This window comes from Sus scrofa, chromosome 8 (genome assembly GCF_054392235.1).
Source record: "Sus scrofa isolate SSC_HxYL_T2T_F1_AM1 chromosome 8, Sscrofa_HxYL_maternal_Yorkshire_Landrace_v2.0, whole genome shotgun sequence".
Lineage (NCBI taxonomy): Eukaryota > Metazoa > Chordata > Mammalia > Artiodactyla > Suidae > Sus > Sus scrofa.
Genome location: NC_139390.1, coordinates 112142409 through 112156539, shown reverse-complemented (window position 1 = coordinate 112156539; position 14131 = coordinate 112142409). Strand labels below are relative to the sequence as shown.

General features: G+C 34.1%; 3 long non-coding RNA genes across 4 annotated transcripts in view; 1 reads left to right on the top strand and 2 right to left on the bottom strand.

The window, feature by feature from the left end:
- LOC110262168 (uncharacterized) overlaps positions 1-14131 on the bottom strand; it is a 403069-nt gene that overhangs the window by 267217 nt on the left and 121721 nt on the right. The window lies entirely within an intron of this gene.
- The window catches only part of LOC146400985 (uncharacterized), a 96204-nt gene that overhangs the window by 42207 nt on the left and 39866 nt on the right, over positions 1-14131 (top strand). The window lies entirely within an intron of this gene.
- LOC146400984 (uncharacterized) overlaps positions 6101-14131 on the bottom strand; it is an 81069-nt gene continuing 73038 nt past the window's right edge. Inside the window, exons 2-3 of the long non-coding RNA XR_014813134.1 lie at positions 6345-6433; positions 6101-6227 (exon numbers count right to left, since the gene is read on the bottom strand). This is a non-coding gene — a long non-coding RNA (uncharacterized LOC146400984). The remainder of the gene's footprint in view (positions 6228-6344; positions 6434-14131) is intronic.

Genomic DNA, 14131 nt, shown 5'->3' with positions numbered 1-14131 from the left:
AGGTTAAAAATGCACACTGTGGTATATGGAATGATTGGCCAACAGGGACCTGATTTATAGCACAGTGAACTCTATCCAATATCTGTAATAATCTATATGCGAAAAGAATCTGAAAAAGTATTGATACATGTACATGTATAACTGAATCCTTTGTTGTACAGCAGAACTTATCACAACACTGTAACTCAACTATACATCATTAAAAATTTAAATAAATGAAAAATGGAAAAAGAGAAAATTGAAAAAATATAGAAAGTATTATTTGAATAGCTATGTGCCAAGATATTTTTAAACTATGGAATAAGTTAGGAGAGAATTTATGCAAAGAATACTTTCAACTATTCTGGTTAATTATTTGGAGGTGGTAGTATTACTATTCTTACTCTGAGATTATTGTATGTCTAGTGTTGTATAAAGCAAATGGTGAATTATGAGGTATTCTAACTCTATCATCTCTTGTGATGTCAAGAATAAAAATTTTTTAGAATGGAATAAAGGAAATATGGTTGTAATAAAGAAGAATTAAGTTGAAAAAATGTCTGTAGGCCTAAATTTGAATTAGAAATAGCTATATAAATGCATGCTATTGGGATGCTCATTTCTACTGTATTTTGCTGACTACATAGTTGTGGAATGCAATCTAGTTGCAACAAGCTCTCTAATTCCAATATTGCAGGCTTTAATTATTTATCACAAAAAGAAATAGATGGAGAAATGGCTGATTCGGGCCTGGAGCAGAAAATGTACACAAGGGGAATAAACTATCTCCATGTCAGACAGAGGACTTCAAAGACAATTACTATTATGTCAAAATGATCCAAGAGCTAATTTAAAGAGGCTATTACTGACTAATGATAGGAGATGCATTTATTGATAATATTTTAGAAACTAATTGATTAATGTTGAAGGATGATAGGAAATCAACTGATTACCTTGAAAATGGGTACATAAAAGGGCAGATTCAAGCATTTATCATGACTTTCCAATTTGAAATTCAAATTAGGAATAAAATAGCACGTCTTTATAAAAGTATTAAATTAATAAGTTAAATATAAATAATTGAGATGGAGTATGACTTTTTTCAGCCCTCAATGAATGGATAGATTTTTCTATGCATTAAAGATCACTACTAATAGCACAACAGAAAAGAAATATGGAGACACATGTATACTGACTCCAAAATCCATACCATGAGGTACTCTACAGGTCAAACACTCAGCATTTCTTAATAGACAATAAAAGAGTATTATACACACACTCACACATATACAATAGAATATTACTCAGCCATAAAAAAAGAATGAAATACTGCCATTTGCAGCAACATGGATGAAGCTAGAAAATATCATACTAGTGAAGTAAATCAGACAGAGAAAGACAAATATTATATGATGTCACTTAATATGTGGATACTAAAAAATAATACAATTGAATCTATACAGAAAACAGAGACATACAAACAGAAAGCAATGTTATGGTTACTAAAGGGGAAAGGGAGGGAGAGGGATAAATAGGAATATGGGATTAACAGATACAAACTACCATACATAAAATGGATAAGCAACAAAGATTTACTATATAATATGGGAAACTATATTCAATATCTCATAATAACCTATAATGGAAAATAATCTGAAAAAAAATGTATATAGAAAACTTCATTGCTTTGCTGTATACCTGAAACTATCACAATATTGTAAATACTTCAATTTAAAAAAAGACTTAAAACACAGCAAAATTTTGGTATTACAAAATTGTTATCAAGAAATTCTCACATGAAAGTAACATTGTAAAGAAGTGCAATGAAGTGGTTACTAGTCAGGATGGTGATTACTAATGAGGGTGTGGGAGGGGATTGGAAGTGGTATCAGGATCACAGAGAAGCCTCTGAGTGGCTGGAAAAGTTTTCTTTATTGACTTGAGTGGTAGTTACAAGAGTACTATCTTAAAATATCTCATTTAGCTTTACATTTGTTTTGTGTGTTTTTCTGTGTCTGCATTTCATTATCTGGTAATAAAGAAAATAACCATTGAACCATTGCTTTATCCTTTATGAAACATTTATTTAGATACTAGCATATCTTCTAAGTGTCTATTTATAAGTCAGAATGCCCACTTCTTATCTTAAATCTCTTGTTTGGGGCAGAATCTACCATATCTTCCAAGCCTAATATCAGAAAGTCATTGTAGATGTCATGCTTCTTTCATATTATACCTAGTTTGGCCATTTTGCCACAACTTTTCTGCATATCCTTTCCTCGTCAATCCTATCATCAATGACTTATTTCAAAGTTTTAATACTTCTCTCCTGTATAATACAAACCACCTGCTATCTGATAACTCTCCCTAGGGTCAGGTTGTCTTGTATACCATCCTTCATAGCATCGCCAAAGTGAGATTTCAAAGATTAACGTTTAAGATATGATCATTTGTAATTAGGATGTCAAATACAATTTAAGGAAATTAGATGTAAGAGTGGGTTTTGCTTTCACACAGAACTTGAAGAATACATTTTTGTAAACTTTCAATTAGCAGTATTTTAAAGCAAGTTTGAGTCAATCATTACATGAGGTAATAGGACTAAATTGAAGTAATAGAGCAATTAGAGAAGCTTCTGATGTTTCAAGAAAAATTGAATGAAATTCTTTGAATCATAGATACTTGCCATGATTAAAGCCTTTCATAGCATCTGCCACCTTAGAGCTGACCACCTACTAAGACTAAGTGCACTATGATCCCTGGGATCATCCAAAAGTTTAATCTTTAGGTCTAGCCAGTCAGGAGAACTCTGTAATAACTTGCAGAAAATTCTTTCATTATTTTCCAAGATGCCTATGACAGCTGCAGATAAGACTGTCACACAGTCACAGACACTGTGTTTTCAATCTTGAAAATGTCTTAAGAACCTAGTATTCACATTTTAAAACACAGACATTTAAACAGAGTGATGTTAGGAGGGTTGCCCAAATTCCTAGCAGTTGAGGTGACAAGAGAAGAAACCACATCTCTCGACTCCCACTGCTTTATCTTCCTGAGTATCAGGAAAATAGAGGAGCTAGGAGACCTCAGAAAAGCAAACCGGGGCTTCCATGAGAGAAAGTAAAGGGTCCTTTACCCCCAAAGGCCATCCTGACCACACATTAAACAGGATGTGAGAAGAGGGCAGAGGGGATGCCCTGTCTTTGTTCAACCCCAGCCCTGGGTTAGATGCACTTAGGGTAGCAAGAAGTTGCTATTGGCCACTGAATTTTTCGATAGTAAATAAAATAGTGTATCAACTTATCAACTTTTATTTTTTAGCTTACAATGTGAGTTACCTATTCTCATAGACTGGTTCAAAAACAAGTTCAAATCATAGTTCTCATAAAAATATGTCAACAAAATCTGTCCTAAGAAAACTGAGATTTTGAAATTCATAATACCTAATAATTTCTGATCAATCAGGGAGGAAAAATGTGAATAAATATTATGACCATCAAGACAGATATTAAAAAAAAAAGAAGCAGCTGAGTCAATCCCTTAACTTTCTATAACATGGAAAAGGAGATAAAGTCAAGTTTTGGTCTTTAAAGTGAATATGATACAGATGAAAATTGCATATTTAAATTTGTTTTTTAACAGACAAAGAAACATTTTAAACACTAAAGGCTGCAGTAAGACTTAGGTTTTATATGTGAAATTACTAGATTATACTTCCTTTAATTCCATAAAAACATTTACTTTACTTTTTCTCTGAAAAATAAGAGTTTGCTATTTAAAGTGAACTAAGAGTATCTATGTTCAAAGCTTGGAAATCACACAGAACAAATGAAGTCCAGAATTTGTTGCTAAATAAGTACATTTTATGGGGAGTTCCTGTCATGGCGCAGTGGAAATGAATCCGACCAGGAACTATGAGGTTGTGGGTTCAATCCCTGGCCTCGCTCAGTGGGTTAAGGATCTGGCACTGCCATGAGCTGTGATGTAGGTCACAGATGCAGCTCGGATCTGGTGTTGCTGTGGCTATGGCGTAGGCCAGAGACTACAGCTCCGATTAGACCTCTAGCCTGGGAACCTCCATATGCCTCAGGAGCGGCCCAAGAAATGGCCTTTTCTAGGATTTTTTGCCCTAGAAAAGGCAAAAAAAAAAAAAATTAAGTACATTTTATGTACTACATGTATGTACCAAATCAAGATGCAGAAATGAAGGGTACAACTTCAAATGGAAAAACTGAATTTGTACCAGAAAGATGAAACAAGAGTATCCTTACCTTACTTTTTTTCATCAATGCTCTTTTTAAATTTTGTGGTTAATGTGTTCTATAGGTTTACAGTCCAAAAAAATGTATATCAAGTATGAAAGACCAAAGGATGTATTCAAATAAAATAAATAATTTATAATAGTAACATTATTTTTCAATTTCCTTTTTAATATTTGAAATAAAAATGGAAAGAATTAAAAGGGGGAAGATTTTACAAAATAGCAGTTCTTTTGTTTGTTCAATATCTGTCTTATTAATCATTCTTTTCACCATAATTACTTATATTCTGATTAAAATTCCATGGTTGCCTTGTATGTTGGAACAGGCCAGAATGATAAACCTTATCCTTTCCTATTGTTTTTATATGAAATTAGGTAGTGAGATTCAACCCTACCTTTTTTCAAACAAATAGAGAATGTTGAAAATATGAAGAAAAGCTCTAAAAAAACAACTGAAATGTTTTGCCTTATTTTAAAATCTATGACTTAAAGGTAACATTTGTCCTTAAGCTACCTACTGTGTCTCAAAAATCCACTCTTGAGAGTTCCCATTGTGGCTCAGCGGAAAGGAATCTGACTAATATCCATGAGGAAGCAGTTTCTATCTCGCTCAGGGTTAAGGATCTGGCAGTGTCATGAGCTGTGGTGTAGGTCGCAAATGTGGCTCGGATCTGGTGTTGATGTGGTTGTGTCATAGGCCGGTGGCTATAGCTCTGATTTGACCCAAGCCTGGGAACCACCATATGCCTCGGGTGCAGCCCTTAAAAAAATAGAAGACAAAAAACAATCCATTCTTCATCACTGAGTAATCACACCAAAATGGCACTTCAAAGATGTTGTATTTGTAGAGTTTCAAGGGACGTGGTTTATAAAAACTTTCATTATCTTTGTTGCTCATGCCAATGTGTCTTGATTATCAAAGTTTTGATTTTTCAGTTGACAATTAACAAATAACTACTTTCATTGTCATTTCGATAAAGAATTCACCTAGTCATCTGGATTTGAGCAATTCATGTGGCTCTAGGTGTAAAACAGATAATTTTTTTCTTTTTCTTTACTTTGTTTTTTGCTTTCCCACTTGGTGGGTTAAGTATCTGGCATTGCTGTGAGCTGTGGTGTAGGTTGCAGACGCGGCTTGGATCTGATGTTGCTGTTGCTATGGTGTAGGCCAGCAGCTGTAGCTCTGACTGGACCCCTAGCCTGTGAACCTCCATATGCCAGGGGAGCAGCCCTAAAATCTAAATAAATAAATAAATACATAAATACATAAATAAAAAATATACACAGATTCCAATTCCCCTAGAAGTTATGACCCCAGAAAGTTTTCATCATCCTCTTTGCCAACAATTAAAAAGTTAGAGAATATTTAAAGAATAGGCAGATACATTACTTTAGATTTTAATTAGCTAGAATCAATGAAAATATTAAAAACTTTAAACCAAAAAATTCGTTCATTAAAAATGTCTTTATCTCCATATATTCAGGATACCAAGACTGATATAGCTTTGGGATAAGAGTAGCAATAATAAACAAGATATCAATTAGAACCTCAAAGAACACACACATGGGGGAAAAATCATATAAAATTCACTCCATGTAATATTTACTGAGGTTTAGAATGTGATAGGAATAATGATATAAATATGAAAACAGTATCTAGAGATATCTAGTTAAGATACTTCTGTATGTATCGAAATGGACACACCTTCTCTTCTCTAAACACTTTAGCACTGACAGAAAAAAAAATATTGTAGTGGCATAGCTTCTTAAAAATAAGATATACATCTTCCTGGGGGAAGAAACAAGATAAATACCCAAGCAATGATTTGGCTGAAGATAAATGCCTGCTGAGCTAGGGCACTTAGAGTAGACAGCATAGCTCTACAATTTTGTCCACTGAGGGCAAAGGAAACTAGAGTGATCTGGGGTCCAGCTGGGAAGGAGATCTTGGTGTTCTCTTCAAGCTAGCGGCATCAGTGGACTTGCTCTGCAAAAGGAGGGGAGCACAGAAAAAATACATGTTGTTTACACAGCCTGTGTTGGGTTTTGTGAGTTTCTTTTAGCAACAAGAAAGCACTGGGAGGTAAGAAAATAGAGTCATTACCTCCTGACTGAGCTAAAACAAGCTGCCTGCAGCCACATCCATGGTATCCTTCATGTCACCACTGGACAAGGGTCTCATACTACCAGATCCTGGAAGATGACAATGGACTGCCGTAAACTCATTGTAGGTGGTCCTGATTGCAGTGTTGTATCAGATGAGTTCCCTCTGCTACAGCACATAACTACATTTCAAGTATGTAGCCATTGATCTGGATGGAGAAGGTACTCTTTTCCATCCCTACAGAAAAGTTGCAACTCACGTGAGAAATGCAAGAGTATATTTTGACATCCTTACCCTAAGTCAATGTTAACTCTTCCACCCTTTCCCATCATACAGTGCAAAGAGATCTTTGACAGCCAGATATACTATAAAATTTCACATCAGTTCACAATTTTGACAATAGCATGCATGTAACTAAACCAGTGAAACAATAAAAAACAAGTATATTAGAAGTTTTGGTAAGACACATGTGATCCAAAGAATGGAAGATAAACTCTGTATTACTGCCACTTCAGTAAATTGTGTAGAGTTCTAGTGGACAGAGACATACCAGATATCCAGATATTTATCTTGAAATAAAAGACAAATTGCTGTATTTTGTGATCCAAAGTGGAAAGCCCATCACCTGAGCAGCCTTGTTAGGATATGAAGGCAGTGTATTCTGCATTTGGGAATAATGCTTTGACCTTTATGCCAAATCACATGGAATGCTGCCAGATTTAAGAGGCACTCAGAGTAAAAAAGTTTTCTGCAAGCAGTCTAAGGATATGGTACAAGACCTGTCACTTGACTCATTGTTTTGGCATCTCATGATGGTGGAGGTGTCAATGGTAAGAAAAGATATAGTGCGAAGTTTATGGGAGAACCATATTCAGGGTCCTGGGTTGTGCAGCTCCTAGTGTGCCACTGGAACCTGATGGAACACTTGACTATTGAGCATCATGTGATGTATATGAACCATCCAGTGTGACCTTGGATGTGACAGACCCTCCAAGTCATAAAGTTAGGCACATCCAGGAGCAATCCATCATAAACTAGAAATGCTACCTTCATGACTGAACCTGAGAAGACAACAGAGTAGGGTTAAGCTATATTACCTCATGTACCACCACGCATCTGTCACAGCCGTACCAACACCACTCCCTGAGATTATATTTATGGCCTCATGAGTTGAGGTCCTTCATGACCAGCTGACAAAAGTGAAAAAATCTGAGTTTGCTTTGTTAAAAGGTCAGCTTGGGCTGTGTGTGTTCTGAAAGCAGACTGCAGCTGCACCATAGCCCCACTACTAGGGCTCTGAAGAATAATATTTAGGAGAAATCTTCCCACAGGGCACTGTATTTGTGTGGAAAAAGAAGTATCCCAATATCAGAATAAATAAAGCCATATGAGCAATGGTGATTAGCTGGATTGGTTGGTCAAGAACCCAGAGGTAGAAATATTTGCATATTGAGGCTAAGAAGGTATAGCTGAGAGTTATATGATGAATATATGAGAGTAAACACCAACGAGATCTTTAAAATTATGTTACATCCCCCAGGAAATTCTGAACCCAAAAGAGGTTTGATATAACAATCAAGTAGAGAGAATAACTTTATTCATTGTCTTTAGTTAGACACTGTCATCAGACATCAGAGTATGACAAATGGATACCACCACAGAGTGGCCATGGTGGCCAGGATGGAGACTAGGCATGGATGTGTCAGTATGGTCTCTCTGATCCACCAAGGCTGATCTAGCTACTGCTGATACAAAATGTCCAACATGCCAGCAAAAGAGATCAAAACTAAGACACCAATATGACACCAAGTCTTTCAAAGTCCAAAGAGCTGCGTGGTAGAAAATTGACTACATTAGACCCCTTCAAACACAGAAAGGGCAGTGACTGGTAATAACTAGAACTGATATGCATTTTTGTCTTTCCTAGCCACAGGGCTTCAGCCAGCAGAGGGCGTGCTTGACCCACCAACACCAAGTCATCAATTGGTATAATACATAAATCTGGAAACCAAGAAAAGGCAGTAGGAGTGGTTCCATTTAACATTACTCTAAATGACCGATTTTGGAGAGTCTGTATTTCCTCTTGATGTGACTCTTGGTTCTGTAGGTTTAGAAGTCTTGAATCACAGAAAAGGGATATGATGCCAAATGACACAGCTAATATATTATTCTGTTTTAAATCAAAGCATTCACCCAGTTGCCATCATACCCTATGGCAAATGTCTTTGTAAGAGGTTTTTTGTTGTTATTGTTGTTGTTTTGTTTTGTTTTGTTTTGTTTTTAGGGATACTAACCTGCTACCACCTCCTTCTTAGTGAGGCTTCCCTGACTACTGCAATAAAAATGACACTTCCATTTATCCCCAATCACCTTCCCTGCTCAATGTTTCTCTGTGACTGAATATCTAATCAAACTATTTATTATATGTGGTAATTTTGTTCATTAAAATACGTGGGTAGGGAGCATCAAATATTTTTTCTTTCCTCTATCCCACGGTTTCCGTTTCAGTTAACAATTGCCAAAATAGTGCTGCATAACAAACTATCTCAAAACTCAATGATTTCAAACAATCATCATTTTATCACTCATGGTTCTGCAGGTCAGTGTCGTGCATCTATGTAACACTACATGTCTGTGCACAGAGCAGTGAGATATTTCATCCCTCAGACCCTGTTGATTTGCTAGCGTCCAGCAACACTCTTCAAATATGTTATTACATCTGTGATTTTTGATCTCTTCTTTAATATATATTTTATAAAAATTACACTATTTTCTTAACTCATCAAATTGATGCATCTTATTTTAATATTTTAACCCAAAGTGCTACTTCTGATCATAACTAAAATGTAGATTATGAAATGTCATGTGCCCATAAATTTCTTCTTTTTCTACTATTCACCAAATAAACTTCATAGATTTTGAGTACATAAAGATCACAAGACATCATTGTCAACTCTTTCATACCAGTAGTCCCTGTACTGTGATTTTAGGAAACTGCTTCTGAAAGAAACTGTAAAGAATGCTGCTTTTTTTCTTGTTTTATCTCAATGCATAAAGATTTTACCTATAAACGTTTTCATATATTTACAAGCAAAGAGTATCTTTCTTTGATGTTTTACTTTTGAAGGCACAAATGACACGTTTTGCCTCAGGCATTTCATTCCCATTATAAGCTTCATGGAAACAGATAATATATTGTAGTACTTCTAAAGAATTCTTGTAAAGAACTACATGGTAAGCCTGTTCCTGTTTACCAAAATCTGATGTAGAAAAACACTCTTTAAAAAAATCCATTTAATAATACGAAAGATTCATGGACTAGTAGATTTATTTTAATGAGGTATGTTAAAATTGGGGCATATATTGATCACTGAACAAAGGATATAGGGAGAAATATTTATAAAACTAGTATTTTTTTTAAAAAAAGCTAATTTCACGCTTTCATAAAAGGAATGGAATTTAAGTCAATTAATGCATTTATAGGCATATATACATACCACATTTACACACATGTAAATATCTACCCATATCCATCCATACACATGTATATACATGTTCTGTATAGGTTGCACTTCGCAAATATAGAAAAATGTCTTACTTTTCAAGGCTAATTTAATATCATTATGAAACTACTTTCATTATCCACAAGTTTGGATTAATTATAGTGTGTTATTTTTAATTAAAAATAAGCATTATTTAAAATTTAAAAATAACATACTTTTTGATACTTTGTTGCTTATTAAACTGTGACTTTTTAACCTTAACTAGAATTATATTGTTTTTTATCAATCTTTAGAAGACTTAATAATATTACAAAAATAAATACATATCATACAAACACAGATAATTCTTTTCCAAAAGGTTGTATTATACCTTAAGAAAAAAACACTATAATATAAACATTATGATAATTAAAGTGATAAAAGCAATAATGGAAACTAATAAGGAAAAATCTTGGTGGGATCAGGAAGTAATACAGCATGCACATGCAGAAAGAGTTGGATCTTATAGTACCAAAATTGTTTAGGGAGGGAGTTCCCATTGTGGCTCAGCAGAAACGAATCTGACTAGTATCCATGAGGATACAGGTTCAATCCCTGGCCTTGCTCAATGGGTTAAGGATCCCACATAGCCCTGAGCTGTGGTATAGGTCACAAACATGGCTACAGCTCCAATTCAACCCCTAGCCTGGGAACCTCCACATGTCGCACGTGTGGGCCTAAAAAAAGACCAAAAAAAAATGTTGAGAGAGAGATCAACAAAGTAACTATAATAAAATTTGAGGAAAAAAGAAATGCACTGAAAATTGCTCTGTAAAATAACATCTCTTTTTAGTAATATGAATGCATTTAGCAATTTTACTAAAAATAAGAAACAATTATCTTAGCGATATTATATGAGAGAGAGAAACAGGGTGGGAGGGAAGAGATTTGCTCTTTGTAACTTTAGAAATTACCCTTTGCTTCACTAATGGATGGCATGGGTACATTTCTATGAATATACAAGTAAACCCCCACATCGTTTATTTTTCTGGTGCATAAAAATAACTCATTGCTTAAAAAACCTTTAATCTTTAGTGACATTAGAATTACTGTTACAAAAAAGGACTTTCTCCCAAATATAAGATTCTAATAACCCTCCAGTCAATATTAAGATAATATCTGAATAAAATGTGTTATCTTTGTAATTATGTACAAAATATACAAGATATACACATAAATACACACCTAGAAAACACATATGTATTTACAACAATATATGTTTTTTAAAAGCATAGAGAAAATTCTAACTACACTGTTATTAATTTACATTTATTTCAAATAAAAACTTTAAACACTTAGCTAGTTAAAATTACTAAATTTTTTTAACTATTTCGTAAATATCTACTCATTTGATAGCCTTAGGTCGAGTTTTAAAACTATATGCAAATTCATAACTCCAATTTTATTTATCATGTTAAAAATATACTATATGAAATTAATTTCTTAAAATTTTTCAAAGATGTTCATGTAAAATAAATATAACTCAAGTCAGTATTTTATATTTATATATTTTTCCTGATTTTTTATTTCACATCAATGCAAATATCAATCTTTTCATATACATATATATATGAAGTATGTTTTATGTATTCATTAAATAACAGATTTCTTTCAGTGTGCTAAATAATGCCACACATGATAAGAATAAAATTTCATTGTGTCTGTCTATAAAACTCCAAAGTATTTGAAAAGGAATGATATATTTTTAGCTAGTGATGGAAAAATTTCCAGATGGTAAAAATGTGAATGATAAAAATAGGCAAATTGAAATTAGAACTGTGATGGATTAATTTCTTTTTGGTTGTCCTTATGTTGTTTATATCCATGCCAAGTACATGAGCCAATCATCTTAAAAAACACAGACAGTAAAGAAAAGAAGATGAAAGGAAATTTTCTAAAATAGCTTTCAATAACATTTGCAATTTGAAAATCAAAGTAACTATCCACACACTTGCCTTTCTTGACATGTTTAGTTTTTAAAAATGTATGCCTTAAACATTAAAAGCCCTTTCCTTTACATGCTTTTGGGTAAAAGTACATATTAGAAGATTACTACACACAATGTACGTAAAGGGGGAGGCCCAGCTTTCTGATGAAAACAAAACTTTCCCTGAGATATATGTGAACAGGCAATTAAAACACTACCCAATAAAACAGATCCACTATTTCTCTTTGAAAAGTAAAAGTGAATTCATGAAATACTCATGAAACAAAGTGAACAGAAATCAAGAAAAGTGGAGGTTAATTTTCCAATGGATTCTGCTTCATATCTAAAATTATTTTCTATCAATGAATCATAAGTTTCATCAACAGTCCAAGAGAGATACTGACAGTGTTCACTAGCATTGTTCTTGGGTTTAAAAAGCAACAGTGAAAGCTGAATTTTAATCCCCCCAAACTCCCACAGGAGTGTCTTTTTTGGCAGTTATTTAGCTAAAGACCCCCTGTGGAAAAATCTTGGCATGTGTTGGATCCCTTTTCCCTCCAGGAAAATAGCACCAACTGTCCCACTACTATTCATGCAGGGAAATGTAGATCAATAGAAATGCTCTTGAATGAATATTTCAAAGTCTTATGAATTCCGCCTACTAAAAATAACGTCCTTATGTTCCATAAGTGTCCATACCCACTTATGTTCAGTATTTGTTAATGAAAACCATCTTATTCTAATATTTCCAAAATATGTTTCAAAATGTCCACTTATACACCGGGACTAAAGGTTCTGTGGCAAATACCTCTGAGAAATGCTGGAATAGGCACACTCTGCACGTCTTTGGCATAGGCTTCCGCAAACATATTAACATGCTAATGAGCACCATTGGACTCCAGGAGGGCACTATGGGGCTGGTCCAATATAAGTGCTTAGCTCATCTGCTAGAGTCTTACAGTCCCTCAATTCCTAGGTGACATTGCCTCAATGGTGAACTCTCATTCTTTGGATTCTGAAAGTCTAATGCCACTACCAAACTTTCACAAACTCTCTAAGGATCTGAGACAGGTTAGAGCAAGTTTTAATTTTGTGAGCTTTCTTTAAGAAAAAATAACACACAAGGACGAATACATAATAAGGCATAAATGTTCATACTCACTTGAAAGAAGAAATCACAGCCAACAGTGCACATTGTAAAAACTGATAAATTCCACAAACATCCTCACAATGTCCAGACAATTATTTTTTATTGCCTGAAACATTTTATTTTACTTTTCTTAACAATTTCTAGCTATACACTCTGATAGTTTCTTCATATAACAACAATTTGGTAATAACTTTTCCTTGGAAAAAATAAATCAGTCTCTTAGCACAGGTGATTAAAATGTGTTATGTTTGAAAGCTTAGAAGTTACTTTCAATTTAAAAAAATTTTCTTGATGATGTCATGTAAGTTGTCAAATTTACGATTCCTTCCATATATGAATTGAAGTATTTTATTTTTTAATTTTTCTTGTGTGTTGGCCAATATTAACTATACCTTGAATTGCTGATTCTCATTCACCACTTTGTCTCCCATGTCTGCTGAAGTGACATATCAAAGTTGTGTGTTGTTTTTAATGACATCAGTATTCTGAGCTAATTTAATACCATAATGTGTTTATTATAATTTATATAGTCCATCTCTAACTACGCATTCTGATTAGTATTTAGTATTATCTAAGCTCTCAATTTTGCCATCTAGTATGTAATAAACAGATTACTTCATATATGAATTTATCAATGCAAGCTCTCTTCATTGCAAATTTTAGGAAAAGAACTTAAAAGAATTAAAAAGGGAGAAAATACTTTCTGCCACAGCAAGAGATGCCAGTGCTATTTGGGATTATAAATTGAAGCAAAAGAATCTATTTTGATGAGATGTCAAATTGACAACAGTGGCAAGAGTAGCCATGACATCACCTTCAGGTCCTAAGCACAGAAATTAGTAGAAAATTTTAAACTTTGATCACCCTTGTCTGTTTTCTACAGTCATTAACAGGTGTATTTAAAATTTGTCTTCCAAAGAAATGATTTTCCTCATAACTTGAAGTTTGAATACTTATTGTTAGAACCTGTAGAACACAATCTTTCATATCTATTGGGGAGTTCTTGCTGTGACTCAAAGGTCAAGAACCCAACTAGTATCCATGAGGATGTGGGTTTGATCCCTGGCCTCACTCAGTGGATTAAACATCCAGCATTGCCCTGAGCTGTGGTGTAGGTTGCAGATACTGCTCTGATATCATGTTGCTGTGGCTGTGGTGTAGGCTGGCA